The following is a 12,358-nucleotide window of genomic DNA, read 5'->3' as shown; positions in this document are numbered from 1 at the left end:
CAGGACCCATGTCAAATCATGTCTTTGATCTGGACTGGGCTGGGATATTTTCTCAATATTCAATTGCTCTTGTATAATTGTATTCAATTGCTCTTGTAAGCGCTTTCCTACATGCAGATAAGTGTCTATGAATTTGTTTCTCTAGTCTACCCGGACTAACACACTGCCTTAAAATATTCATGAGTAGTCTGCAACTATTTTCTTTCTTAAAAGTTTCTTGGGATTTGGGTGAAAGTTGACAGAGAAAATTAGCTTTATGTATTTATTTATTTTTAGAAAATTAGCTTTCAATTCGACAATTGGCACACATGCTGTTCCGTGGCACAAGCTGCAATCTCCTCAGTGTCACCGGACTCGCCCGCTTTCTCGTGGGGCTCCGCCTCCACTTCCCTTTGTTCCTGTCCCTTCCTGTGTTCTGAGCTTCATTATTGCATTGCTGCCCTTTTGCTCTTGTCTGGTTGATTGATTAAAGATCATTTTATTCCTTTATCCTTTTGTATATAACTCCACCCCCCTAGTAAGTGTTTTTAGTATTTATTTTTCACCCTACTATTCTGAAATTTCAGACCTAGTATTGCTATTTTATTATTCATTGTGTTGAGGGGGTCCTTTGAATATGGAGATGCATGTCCTATGACTTTGTGAAAAACTTATTTTTGTGACAATTTCTATCTTTCTATTGTATCTGCTCAAATTTTCTAGAAATCCTAGTTTTATATTAGGCTCACTGAATTGATTCTCTAGTTTTTCTTATCTTTCCTCATTCACTTTTGTTTCTTTGACTTTCAATAAGTCTATTTCATAAGAGGATATACTTCACTTTATCTTCTAATCCTGCTATTGAAGAATGTTCTTGTTTCAGCAATAATTGAGCAAAAAATGTTTTTCCTGAAGAGTTTCTTGTTCTTTGCTCGTTGTTGCCTATAGGGCTCTCTCAGGTGCCTACGGGTCGGCGTCAACTGGAGGGCAGTGAGCTGGGTCTGGTTTCTTACAGACAGACTGAAAGAGATCTGGGTTATGTGTTGGGCGCGCACCATGGTGTCTGTCGCTTGAACCCATTTCTCCGTTGGGAGACAGATGAGGCTGTCTCTTCCTGTCAAGACTAGGGAACAGGACTGGGCTCTGCCCCGAAGGGTTGTTTTGAGTCGGAATCAACTAGATGGCAGCAGGTCTAGTCAGAATCTACCTGGTGGCAGTAAGTTTGGCTTAGTATTTGGATGATTGTTTTGTGGGCGTTTTAGCTTCTATTAATTAGCCAGGTGGGCACATGGGTTAAGTGTTTGGCTGAAGGTTCACCTGGACGTTGTCAGTGTTTAACTGAATGCCAACCAGAAGCTTGGTGCTTTGAGCCACAGCAGTAGCCCTTTGGTAGAAAAGACCTGGCGACCCATTCCCATAAAGATTGCAGCCTAGGAAACCCGATAGGCAGTTCTACTCTGACACAGATGGTAACTATAAGTTGAAAATCGACTCAAGAGCACACAGTAATGACATCATATTTTCTCTGATAATTAATATCAGAGGGTATGTTTTCTAAAGCTTCTTTATCTCTTGCATGTTTTAGTCTCTGCCTTTCCTGGTAGAGGTCTTCCAGTGTCTGGTGGTCCTTGGGTCTCAGTTCAGATTTACATCAGAGCCACTAACTGGCTGATTGGAGGCTCTGGGTACTCTTTGAAAAAAACACCTGAGATATAATTCATGTCATAAAAAACAACCCTGTTAAATCATGCGGTGTAGATTTTAGTACAACCAGCACCAGGATCTAATTCCAGAACATTTCCATTCCTCCAAAGAGAACCCCTGTATGTGCAGTAGTCTTCCCCGTTCTCCTGTCTCCAGGTCCTGGAAACTGCTAACCTCTCTATCTCTAGAGATCTGCCTCTCCTGCACATTTCAGAGAAATGGAATCATGCAATCGATGGCCTTTGGTGTTGCAAGGCTCATTCATGTTCCAACATGCACCGGACTTCATGCTTCTCGATGGTTGAATCATGACCCCTGTAGGGATATACCACATTTTGTTTATCCATTTATAATCGACATACTCTTTGAATGATTTAAACACATTCTCAAATACTACTTTGTATTCATTTCCTGTCCAACTCCTATTTTATGTGTAAGCTTAATGCCTAGTATTCTGCCTCTTTCCAGGGTTCTGCCGTGCACTGCGGCTCCCTCCCTCCAACCCTGCAGGCCTCTCAGTCTGACCGGCTTCCGTTTTTGCCAAGTCATTTACGGTTCTCTGTCCACCTTCTGTTTTTTTTACATTGGGGTTGAAGGTCACAGATGTTTCCTGGTTTTAATGAAGATGCAGTTTGTATAGCTGTTTCTTTTTGTTGTTCTTGGGTCCCTTTGGAGATAAATTGGAGATAAATCTGGCAGATAAATCCCTATTCTGCCACTGTGACATGGGGAGTCTACACGTGTACATTAGACCACGCTGCCATTGTTTTTAGGTGCCATCGGCTCGCAGTGACCCCGGGTACAACAGAACGAAACACAACACTGCCCTGTCTGCACCAGGCTCACGGCACTTTCTGTGTTTGAGCCCATTGTTGCAGTGGCGTGTCCATCTACCTCCCAGAAGGTCTTTGATGACCTCCTGCTTTACCCTGCAGGATGTCTTCTCCCAGCGACGGTCTCTTCTGGTCAGACCAAGTACAGGAGATGAAGGCTCACCATCTGATGCGCCTTCTGCTCGCTTCTAAGGAGCATTCTGGCTGCGCTTCTCCCAAGACAGGTTTGTTTGTTCTTTCGACAGTTCCTGATACACCCACTCTTCTTCACCAACACTCATCCCGATGCACCGATCCTTTATCAGTCTGCCTTATTCACTGGCCAACCTCCACATGCGTATGGGGTGATGAAAAATAGCAACGCCTGGGTCAGGTGCACCTTAGTCCTCAAAGGGACATCCTTTCTCTTCAACATCTTAAAGGAGTCTGTGCAGCAGATTTGTCTCATGCACTTCATCGTTCGATTCCTTGGCCTCAGTTTCCACGAGCACTGACGCATGAATAGTGCTAAAAAGGCCCGTTCATCTCAGCAGTCAGTCATTTGGTAATTCGTTCAACACGTGTTCATTGATCCCCTGCTACATCGTGGGCCCTGTGCTAAATAAACAAGGGGGAGTTGGGGAAACAGAGAAGCACAGCTTCTGCCCTCTTGATACATCTGTGTTCATCGGCGATACAAACAAGAGACCTCTACTCCAGTAAGGACCGTGCACTCGCAATACCATAAATACTTGTTCGAAGGAGCTTCAACATGTTTGTGGAAAAACAGAAATGAAAGATACTGGGTCCCCCACCCCGCCCCCCGACATTTGAAGCCCGCCCTTTTAGGCAGCGAGTACTAAGTACTTGTAATACAGTGAGCCCATGAATGTGAGAAGAGTCCGTCCGCGGATGAAGGCACGCGTTCAGAGGAGGAAGCGAGCCGTCCATCCGTCCATCCGTCCATCCGTCCGTGTGTGGAAGGCAGCTTGAGCTTCTCAGGGCACACGTTCACGAATCCGCAAGCTCCCACTGAGTTCAGAGGTGAGACGGGGACCCGGGATGGTGTCCTCCCTTCTTCCTCGGACATCCTTCCTCTTCTTATGAAAGTCGCCTCCCTGAGCAGCTCCAGCTGCCTGCAGCCTCTGGGAGCTAACCTAGCGCAGTGCTGGCTCAGCTGCTGTGGGAAACTCGCCGCAGCCTGGCTCCCTCCCGTCGCTGAGGCCCTGGCAGGAGGCTCATCGACATAGTGCTACGCGGCCACGTGGTGTGTTTGCAGCCCAGACCTGATTAGCAGGTTTGTTCTCAGTGCCTGTGCGTGCTAGAAAGGAAAGGCTATCCTTCCCCCAGGAGCCGAAGCTCAGAAGCCACTAGTATAGAAACCAGCACCAGGGCCTCACCCCAGGAAGGCTCTACCTGCCACTGAGAACGCGGGGAGCCCAGTCCCAGCGGGGCGCCAACAGTGAACCAGCTCGCTGCTAACCTCAGACTGGAGGGCAGGTCTGGCAATACTGAAAGCCCCTACGGAGCCCGGTGCACGCTGACACACACGGGGTCGCCAGGAGTTGGAGTTGACTTGTTAGCAGCCGCCCTAAGCACCCCAAAAATGAACTGCAGGACTGAAGGAAGGAAACAAAAAATCTTATCGCGTAAGAGGACTTCAGTGGCAAACCCAAACCCAACCCATTGCCATTGAGTTGATCCTGACTTAGCCTTTCTCATTTATTTATTTTTGGAGCTTTTCTAAGAAAACTGCTCCTTAGGGTTTTGGAGAGGGCCATTTTTATTTCCCACAGGAGCAGGCAGCCTCGTCTCTCTCCCCTTGCAGCAGCGGGCGGCTTTGAACCGCAGACTTCGGACCCACTGTCTCCCCAGGCCTCCATGCACAAGGGTCCTTATTATCATACTCTTCATTTTCCTCTCGGTCTGTAAGCTGTCCGTTTGCGACCCACACAGATCTGTTTTGCTATCACAGCAGCACGGGCGGGGAGTGGCAGGGCCAAGCAGCCAGAGGGGCCCGGAAGGGCTGGGGGTGGGAGGGCTCCCCTGAGGGGCCTTGTGGTGGGCTCCTCCCCAGGGTGGAAGCGCTGCCAAGTGGGAGAGGCGCTGATTTCATTCTGTCTTGGTTCCAAGGCAGGAATAGCACTGGGGGAGGATGGAGGGTGCAAGGGCCAGATTTAGCCAAACATATTAGGAAGACATTTTCGGTGCGGAGTGTCTTAATGAAAGAGCACAGGGCGAGGGGAGCAAGGCTCCCCTCCTTCGCCCTTTAAGCAGACACCAGATGTTGTTACAGGGAGGAGACCCCCCCCCAGCCTGATTAGCAAGTGTATTGTGGTAGATTTCCCAGCTTGCCCACTGGACCTACTCTAGGGGTATAAGAGATATTGCCACAGGATGTTGAAACATATTCCTCACATGTAGCCTGTTATTAACCTGCTCATTCCCTCCAGGCAACCTGTTTCTTTGGAGCCCTTTCCTCCTGCCTAAGTACCCCACCGCAGAAAGCCAGGCCCCCTGATAACCTGAGCTGGCCCATTGCGCACATGGAGCAGGCATGCGCAGAAAGGACCGTCCGTACCCTAGCACGGTGGTTCTCAACCTTCCTAATGCTTTGACCCTTTAATATAGTTCCTCATGTTGTGGTGACCCCCCCAGCCATAAAATTGTTTTCATTGCTACTTCATCACTGTCATTTTGCTACTGTTATGAATCATAATGTAAATATCTGATATGCAGGATGTATTTTCATGGTTCCAAATGGAACATAATTAAACATAATTAAAGCATAGTGATTAATCACAGAACAATATGTGATTATTTAGATATTGTGAAATGTCTCTGTGTTTTCCGATGGTCTTAGGCGACCCCTGTGAAAGGGTCATTCAATCCCCAAAGGGGTCGTGACCCACAGGTTGAGAACCGCTGCCCTAAGGTGCTTCGGTAAGGAAGGACCCGGGCACAAAAGGGTCCAGGAACTAAAATTCATCGGAAGACATCAGGACACCACTCGGACACATTCAGAAGTGAGGCCTTCCCTAAGTCACTTCCTGGCCCAGAACCTAACACTGACCCAATGCACATTTATGGTCAGTCCTCAGAAGTCCGCTACATCTTCGTCAGTCCTCCACTCACTGCCTGGGGTGTGCATACAAAACTGCACCTCTCCATTTTGGGGTGCGGGCCTGCGACTCGTGTCCAGGCGTAGTCCTTGCTTGACCAACCCAAGTAGAACTCTGGTTTGGCACCAAAGCTGGGTTGGTAACAGGACTCTTGGACCACGTCACCCTGGCTCTTCGGAGTTTGCCCCCTATTTCAATAGCAATCGAATGGCAACTAACAAGTCACCACTGGTGCACCCCAAATTCGTGTGCTGCAGACGGAAAGCTGGGGGTTTGAGTCGACACGGAGGTGCTTTGAAAGAAAAGCCTGAGAATGACTTCCTAAGGCCCGGGCACTGAAACCCAGCACAGGCCTGCTCTGACGCACGCAAGGTCACCATGCCATCCACTGAGGACAGCTGATCTGCTAGACTCAGAAAGGGGTCATTATTATTGGATGCTATCCAAGGGCATCTGATATCTTCTTGCGCCCCCTGCCCCCATCCTTTCCCCTTCTCGCTGAAAGTCTGCTTTAATATATATAGGAAACAGCTATATGAATAAGTGCATATGTTTTTGCTTTCCAACTGTGTCCTGAAGAATAATGGCGTGGAGCTGGTTTCCTCTGACAGCTGAATCTTTTCTTAGGCGTTTTCCGGGGACCATGTGCGTCTTGGCGCGTAGGCCTGCCCACTGCGGGTGCTCGGCTACTACAGCAGGCCAGGGGTCCCGGCTTAGTGCTTCTGACAGGTTCTGCGTGGCTTTGACCATGATGTCGGCATCTATTAATATATCAAAATATTAAAAAGTGAAGAAAACATACGCACGTGAAGCCGAGTAGATGAAAAATAACTGTTACCTCATCAATTTTTACTTCTTCCTGGTCCCTTTTGGTGTTTTCCTGAGTGGCACGGTGGGATGAGCTGGGCTGCTAACCTCAAGGTCAAAGGTTCAAACCCACAGGAAGGAAGCTACCTACGAGAAAGAAGGCGCTGTGTGTTCCCACAAAGATTTATAGATTCAAAACCCCTATACGGGTCGGCAGGAGTCGGATTCGACGATGATGTTTTCTTTTTTTTTTTCTTTTTGGCTTTATACATAATTTTTAGATGGCAGTAATCAATAAGAGAATACTTATTTTGTTTTCTTGCATTCCTCTTTCTGCTTAGGTCTTTTTCTCTAGAGATTTTTAGTCTTGGTTGTCACCTTAAATGCTCATTCAACTGAATGTATCATTAGACATCAACATTTACTTAGCTATCAATATATTGCTGTTTTTTATTTTGCTCATAGATGAGTCTGCAAAAATGCAGTCTCCCCCCACCCCCTCCCGCCTGTGCATGCGTGTGCATATGTGTCTCCTTATGGACTGAAACGTAGTGCACTTTCAGCTGGCCCCCCTGTTAGGCTTAGCTTGCTCCCTACCTGCATGCCTTGCCTTGGGCTGTAGGATGGCCTTTCTTTGTCTCAGGGATTGCTCCTCAAGTGGACCTTGTCGCCTGCCCTGTTAGTCTGTGATTTTAGTCATCGGCCTGGAAACTTTGGAAGAGGTGTGCTTCTGGCCCGGGGTAAATCCGAAGCTCAACGTTGCCTTCCAGTGAGAACAGGCAGGAACTGCAGGGCTGTGAGCTGGCAGGCAGTGCGCCCTCGGGTGGGCCCGGGGCGGGTGGGTGTGGCTCTGAGGCCCAGCTGGCTGCCCCTCCCACCTTGCAGAGATGCAAATCTGATTCAGAGCTAGTCCAGGCCAACCTTGACGCGGGGGTGGGGGATGGGGGTGGGGGTAGGATGGGGGGGTGGCGCTCTAGGTTCAGTTTCATTGCCATTTCCTTAAAAATTCTTTTATTGTTTTAAATTTGGTTCTATTGTGTTAAATAGACGTATAACAAAACATTTGTCAATTCAACCATCTTTGTATAGACAACCAGCTACACGGCTACACTGATCATGTAACCTCACCATTATCTGTTTCCAAGTGATTCTTCCACTAGCCACAGTCATCCACAACCACCCCGGTAAGGTCTCCCTTCCTCCTGTCCCTGGGACCAGGAAAAGCCGCAGGTGTCTAGGCATCTGTCTAGGCTCCGTGCGGGGGATCACGTAACACTTGCCCGTTCCATCCACTTTCATGATGAATTTCTTTCCTGAGAGATGGCAATGATGATGTTGGTGATGGTGGGCATGGAGGTGATCATCACCATAACTACCCCCACCAGCAAACAAGACACAACAAAACGAAGTGAAATGAAAACCTCCTGCCAGCAAATAAATCCCAACTTATAGCATCCCCATATAGGGTTTTGGAGACTGTACCTCTTTATAGGAGCAGACAGTCCCATCTGTATCCCGAGGAGCCCCTGGTGGGTTTGAACTACCAACCTTGCAGTTAGTAGTCCAAATCTTTTGGGACAGCACCACCAGGGTTCACATGCCTGTGCTGTCACACATACCATTGGACAAGTTCAGAGAAGTCAAGGTATTTGCTCCAGCTCACCCAGCTGCCAAGTGCAGGAGTCAGGGTCAAAGTCCTTTTCAGTACCCTAGTTGATCCCCTAGGCTGAGAGGACAGTGTGGATCCCAGGTTGCAATGGCCAACGCCACAGGTAATTATCCATTGCTGCCATACCTCTGGGACCCTGCTATTTTCCCACTGCTCCTTGGAAAGCTCCATCTACTGTGGCAGTGGGTCAGGGGGCTTTACTAGTATGGGTGGTGGGGTGAGTGAGCAATGGGCAGGTACCCAGGCCTCAGCCCTGTGGACCCATCCAGGCTCTTTGAAGGCCCTCTGAAAATCAATGGCCTCTCCTCTTTGTGGCCCAGGCCTAGGATTCTGGCTGCTCGAAGGCCCTGCCCGCTGACCTGCCCCACAGAGGGAAGGGAGCTGTATGAACTCACTTACAGGAAGGCCTTCAAAATGTTCATGGAAAAATTCCATTATCTTTCAGTTCCATGTTTTCCATGGACATTTTGAAGTCCTCTTGGATAAAATAGTCAGCAGTATAGAGCCAAACAGGAGCTCCGGCGGCTCAGTGGTTAAGTACTTGGCTGTGGAACTCAGCAGCTGCTCCGAAAGAGAAAGAAGTGGCAGCCTCCTGATTGCACCTTGACAACCCCATGGGGGCAGTTCTGCTCTGACCTTTAAGGTCGCAATGAGTCAGAATCAACTCTACAGTCACAGGTTTAACTTTTTATATCGAGGCGAAAAGAGTGGTCCAAATGTTTGCTCGTGGCTCCTGATTGAAAGGTTGGTGGTTTAAACCTACCCGGGAGTGCCTTCGAACAAAGGCCTGGCGATTTGTTTCCATAAAGAGTCAGCCAAGAAAACACTACGGGGCACAGTTCTGTAAGGATCATGGTGAGTTGGAATCGACTTGAGGGCATTGGATGTATAGGCGAGAGGGAAGCGGGCAAGGGGAGCTATCACTTCGTGGGCACTGAGTTTCTGTTCACGGGGTGGGAATAATTTGGAAACGGGTTATAGTTACACCTCATGAGTATAGACACGTTTGTTTTTTTAAAACAGATTTTTAAGACCACAATTTAAAAAAAAGTACAAAAAGGATGAAAAGGAAAAACCAGAAGCCCCCTTCTTCCCAAAGGTAGCCACAAAAGCAGCTCCTTGGGGGTCCCGTAAGAACTGTTTCTTTGCACGGAGGAGCGGACACACAGTGCTGTCGCTGTCAGGCGCCATTGAATCCCAAGTACACAGAATGCGGACCACCCAGCTCTGCGCCACCCTCACAGTCGTTCTTGGGCTGGAGCCTGTTGTTGTAGCCCCTGTGCGATCCAGCTTATCGAGGGTCTTCCTCTTTCCCTCGGCCCCCTCACCCCCACCGGTCTATCAGTCTGTCGTGCTGGGGTGACTTGTGTTTGCTGTGTTGCTGGAAGCTGTGTCACTGGTATTTCAAATAGCAGCTGGGTCACCCAAAGCGAAAGCATGTCTGCCCAGCCCTTTGACCTATATGTGCTGAAAGGCATTCATTCCAGGGCAGTATAGGCCCCTCTTTTCTAAGGGGTGCACAGCGTCGGGCACTATTTATCATGATGGTTTTAACCCGGCTTCTGACAGTGGGCACTGACTGATCAGTATTTTCTGAAGCGCTCCCAGAGGTGAGACCATGGCTCCCCGATCCCAGTAGCCAGTGCAGGATCAAGGCCTGCAGCCAGGCGCCAGGCTGTGGTGCTGGGTAGTTTGCTCATCCTGGGTGGGCAGCCACTTGTAGGTGCTGTCCTGGGAACCACTGCCCCCTGGTGGCCTGACTCGGGGGTGCATTTTGCTAGCCTAGCATCAAAAGAGCTGGTGTCCCCCCAGTCTTGCTAAGGAACCTGTTATCAGCCCATTCCTGGGGTTGTGGAGGAAGGAGATTCTTTGATCCTCACCCTTCATGACTCATTCATACCTGAGGCAAACTTCAGGGTGCCCCTTGTTGGGGCTGCAGGGGAGACTGCTATACTGTGTTTGGGGAAATATTTGACAGTGACTGGGTGCTGCTGGGTGCCTGCTCTGGGTGCTAACTAGCAGGAGCCACTTTACTACTTGATGCTGGAATGGAATGACTGTCTTGGAACCAGGTAACCTGACTCTTTTGCTATTTGATGAGGCTGTCCATCCATCCATTCGCCCACCCTTCTACCCAGCCAGTCAGCCACCCCCTCCTCTACCCACCCACTCATTCTTCCATCCATCGGCTATCCATCTAGATTCAAAATTATTAGTTGAGTGCCTATTTGTGTACCTCGAGTGCTGACTTTCGATGTTACTTTACTGCTCTGAACCTCAGTTTCCACTCCCGTAAATCAAATACATGTAATTATATCGAAATATTGCAGAATGGCTGGAAGAATAGTTAGTTAACAGTGTGCAGGCGAAACATCTAGGCTATAGCAGATGCTCAAAAGTGACATTTATTAGGTCTGAGAGTTTTATTCTTTTGGTCTGAGATTTAGAAGATGTTGAATTTTTTGGCAGCCTATGCTTCAGGAACATAAAACAGTTGGAGCGTTTTAGCACTCATGGCTTGTGGTATGGCTGTTGGGTGCACGTGTCCGCGCGCTTGTAAACTGTAGCCCCATGAGCTGATGTAGTGCAGAGTGAAGGGTGGGCTGGCGTGGTTTTCTCAGAGGTCAGTCTTTAGTCAGGTTTTCAAGGGCAGAGCTTGAAGGGCTTGAGGCTGCGGGAGCACAAGGTTCTTCTTCCACAAGGTGCCAGGCCCTTGGGTTTCCAGCTCTTCAACCAAACCGTGGAGGGCCCTGTGGGGACAACCTCTTTCTTGGATTGATGAAACATAGGCCTACACTGAGATTTAACTATCAGCATCAGCCATTCCTTACTGCCATTACTAATGAAACCAGTTGGTTGCTAAATTCATCCCGCACAACTGATGCAAGAGTCTCCTGAAAACTTAGTCAGAATTTGCTAGAATACTTGCAGGGAAAGGCTCACTGTTTCAGACTCAACCACTGATTGCTTAATTCATTTATTTGTTTAAACAGTTTTATTGGCACTCATCCACAGATCAGACCATCCATAGTTCAATCATACCCATACAATCTTCACCACAATCAATTTTAGAACATTTTCTTCTTCCTGAACTCATTGTTAGTCATGTAATTATTTTTTAAAAAAATTGTGGCAAAAACATACACAACAAAACATTCTCCAAATCAACAACTTCTCCATGTGTAATTCAGGGCCTTTGATTATACTCTTTGTGTTGTGCAACCATGATTGATATCCGTTTCCAGATTATTCCACCACATTAATATGAACTCAATACCCCCTAAGCAAAAACTCTTCCTCCTCCACCATGGTAACCATTCGTCAAGTTTGGTTTCTTTCTTCTTCTTCTTTAAGTCGTTTTCTTGAGATAATATTCACATATCATACCCTTCCATAGTTATTTGCTTTTAAAAGAGTTGTAAGTACATCATCACAATCAGTTCTGATGCTCCCTCTCACCTCCAGCATTCATTGTTTGTCCCCTGATTAGCCCCGTCCACCACCACCCTATAAACCATTGCATCAGTCATTGTCTCTAAGCAGCCACATCTGTGCTTCATAAACTGGGAAACCCAACAGAAACAATAAAAAACAAAGCCAAAACGAAACAGAAAGAAGAAATAATAATATTATAAAGATAAAAATAAAAATAAATAGTAAGAAAGAAAAGACCACCAACAATATTTTAAAAGCTAGAGAAGAAACTTCTTTCTTGGAACAAACGAGAACTATTTGAGCCTCTAGAACAAATTCACGTTGGGTGAAGAGGGAGGTCCCATTGGATGTTTCTAGGTCTTTTGTCACAGATGAGTTGCGCATCTATGGCTGGGTTTTCTGTTCTGATGCACTGGCCTACAGCTTTCTCACTGTACCTGTATGAGGTTGTTTTGACTACTGTAGCCGTGTGGTAGGGTTTTAGGTCAGGTAGTGCAAGGCCTCCTACTTGGTTCTTCTTTTGAAGAAGCTTTTTGCTTATCCTGGGTCTTCTGTCTACCCATATGAACTTGGCAATTCATTTTCCCATTTCTTTAAAGAATATATTTGGGGTATGGATTGGGATTGCATTGTGTCTTTAGATTGTTTTTGGTAGTGTTGACATTTTCACAATATTAAGTCTGCCTATCCATGAGCATGGGATATTCTTCCATTTATGTAGATCTTTTTGGTTTCTTTTTTTTTTTAAATCATTTTATTAGTGGCTCATACAACTCTTATCACAATCCATACACACATCAATTGTGTAAAGCGCATTTGTACATTCATTG

This window comes from Echinops telfairi, unplaced genomic scaffold, assembly GCF_000313985.2.
Source record: "Echinops telfairi isolate 266 unplaced genomic scaffold, ASM31398v2 ScPeMD7_7469;HRSCAF=8507_0, whole genome shotgun sequence".
NCBI lineage: Eukaryota > Metazoa > Chordata > Mammalia > Afrosoricida > Tenrecidae > Echinops > Echinops telfairi.
The sequence above is the reverse complement of the archived record's forward strand: the minus strand, read 5'-3'. Positions refer to the sequence as shown.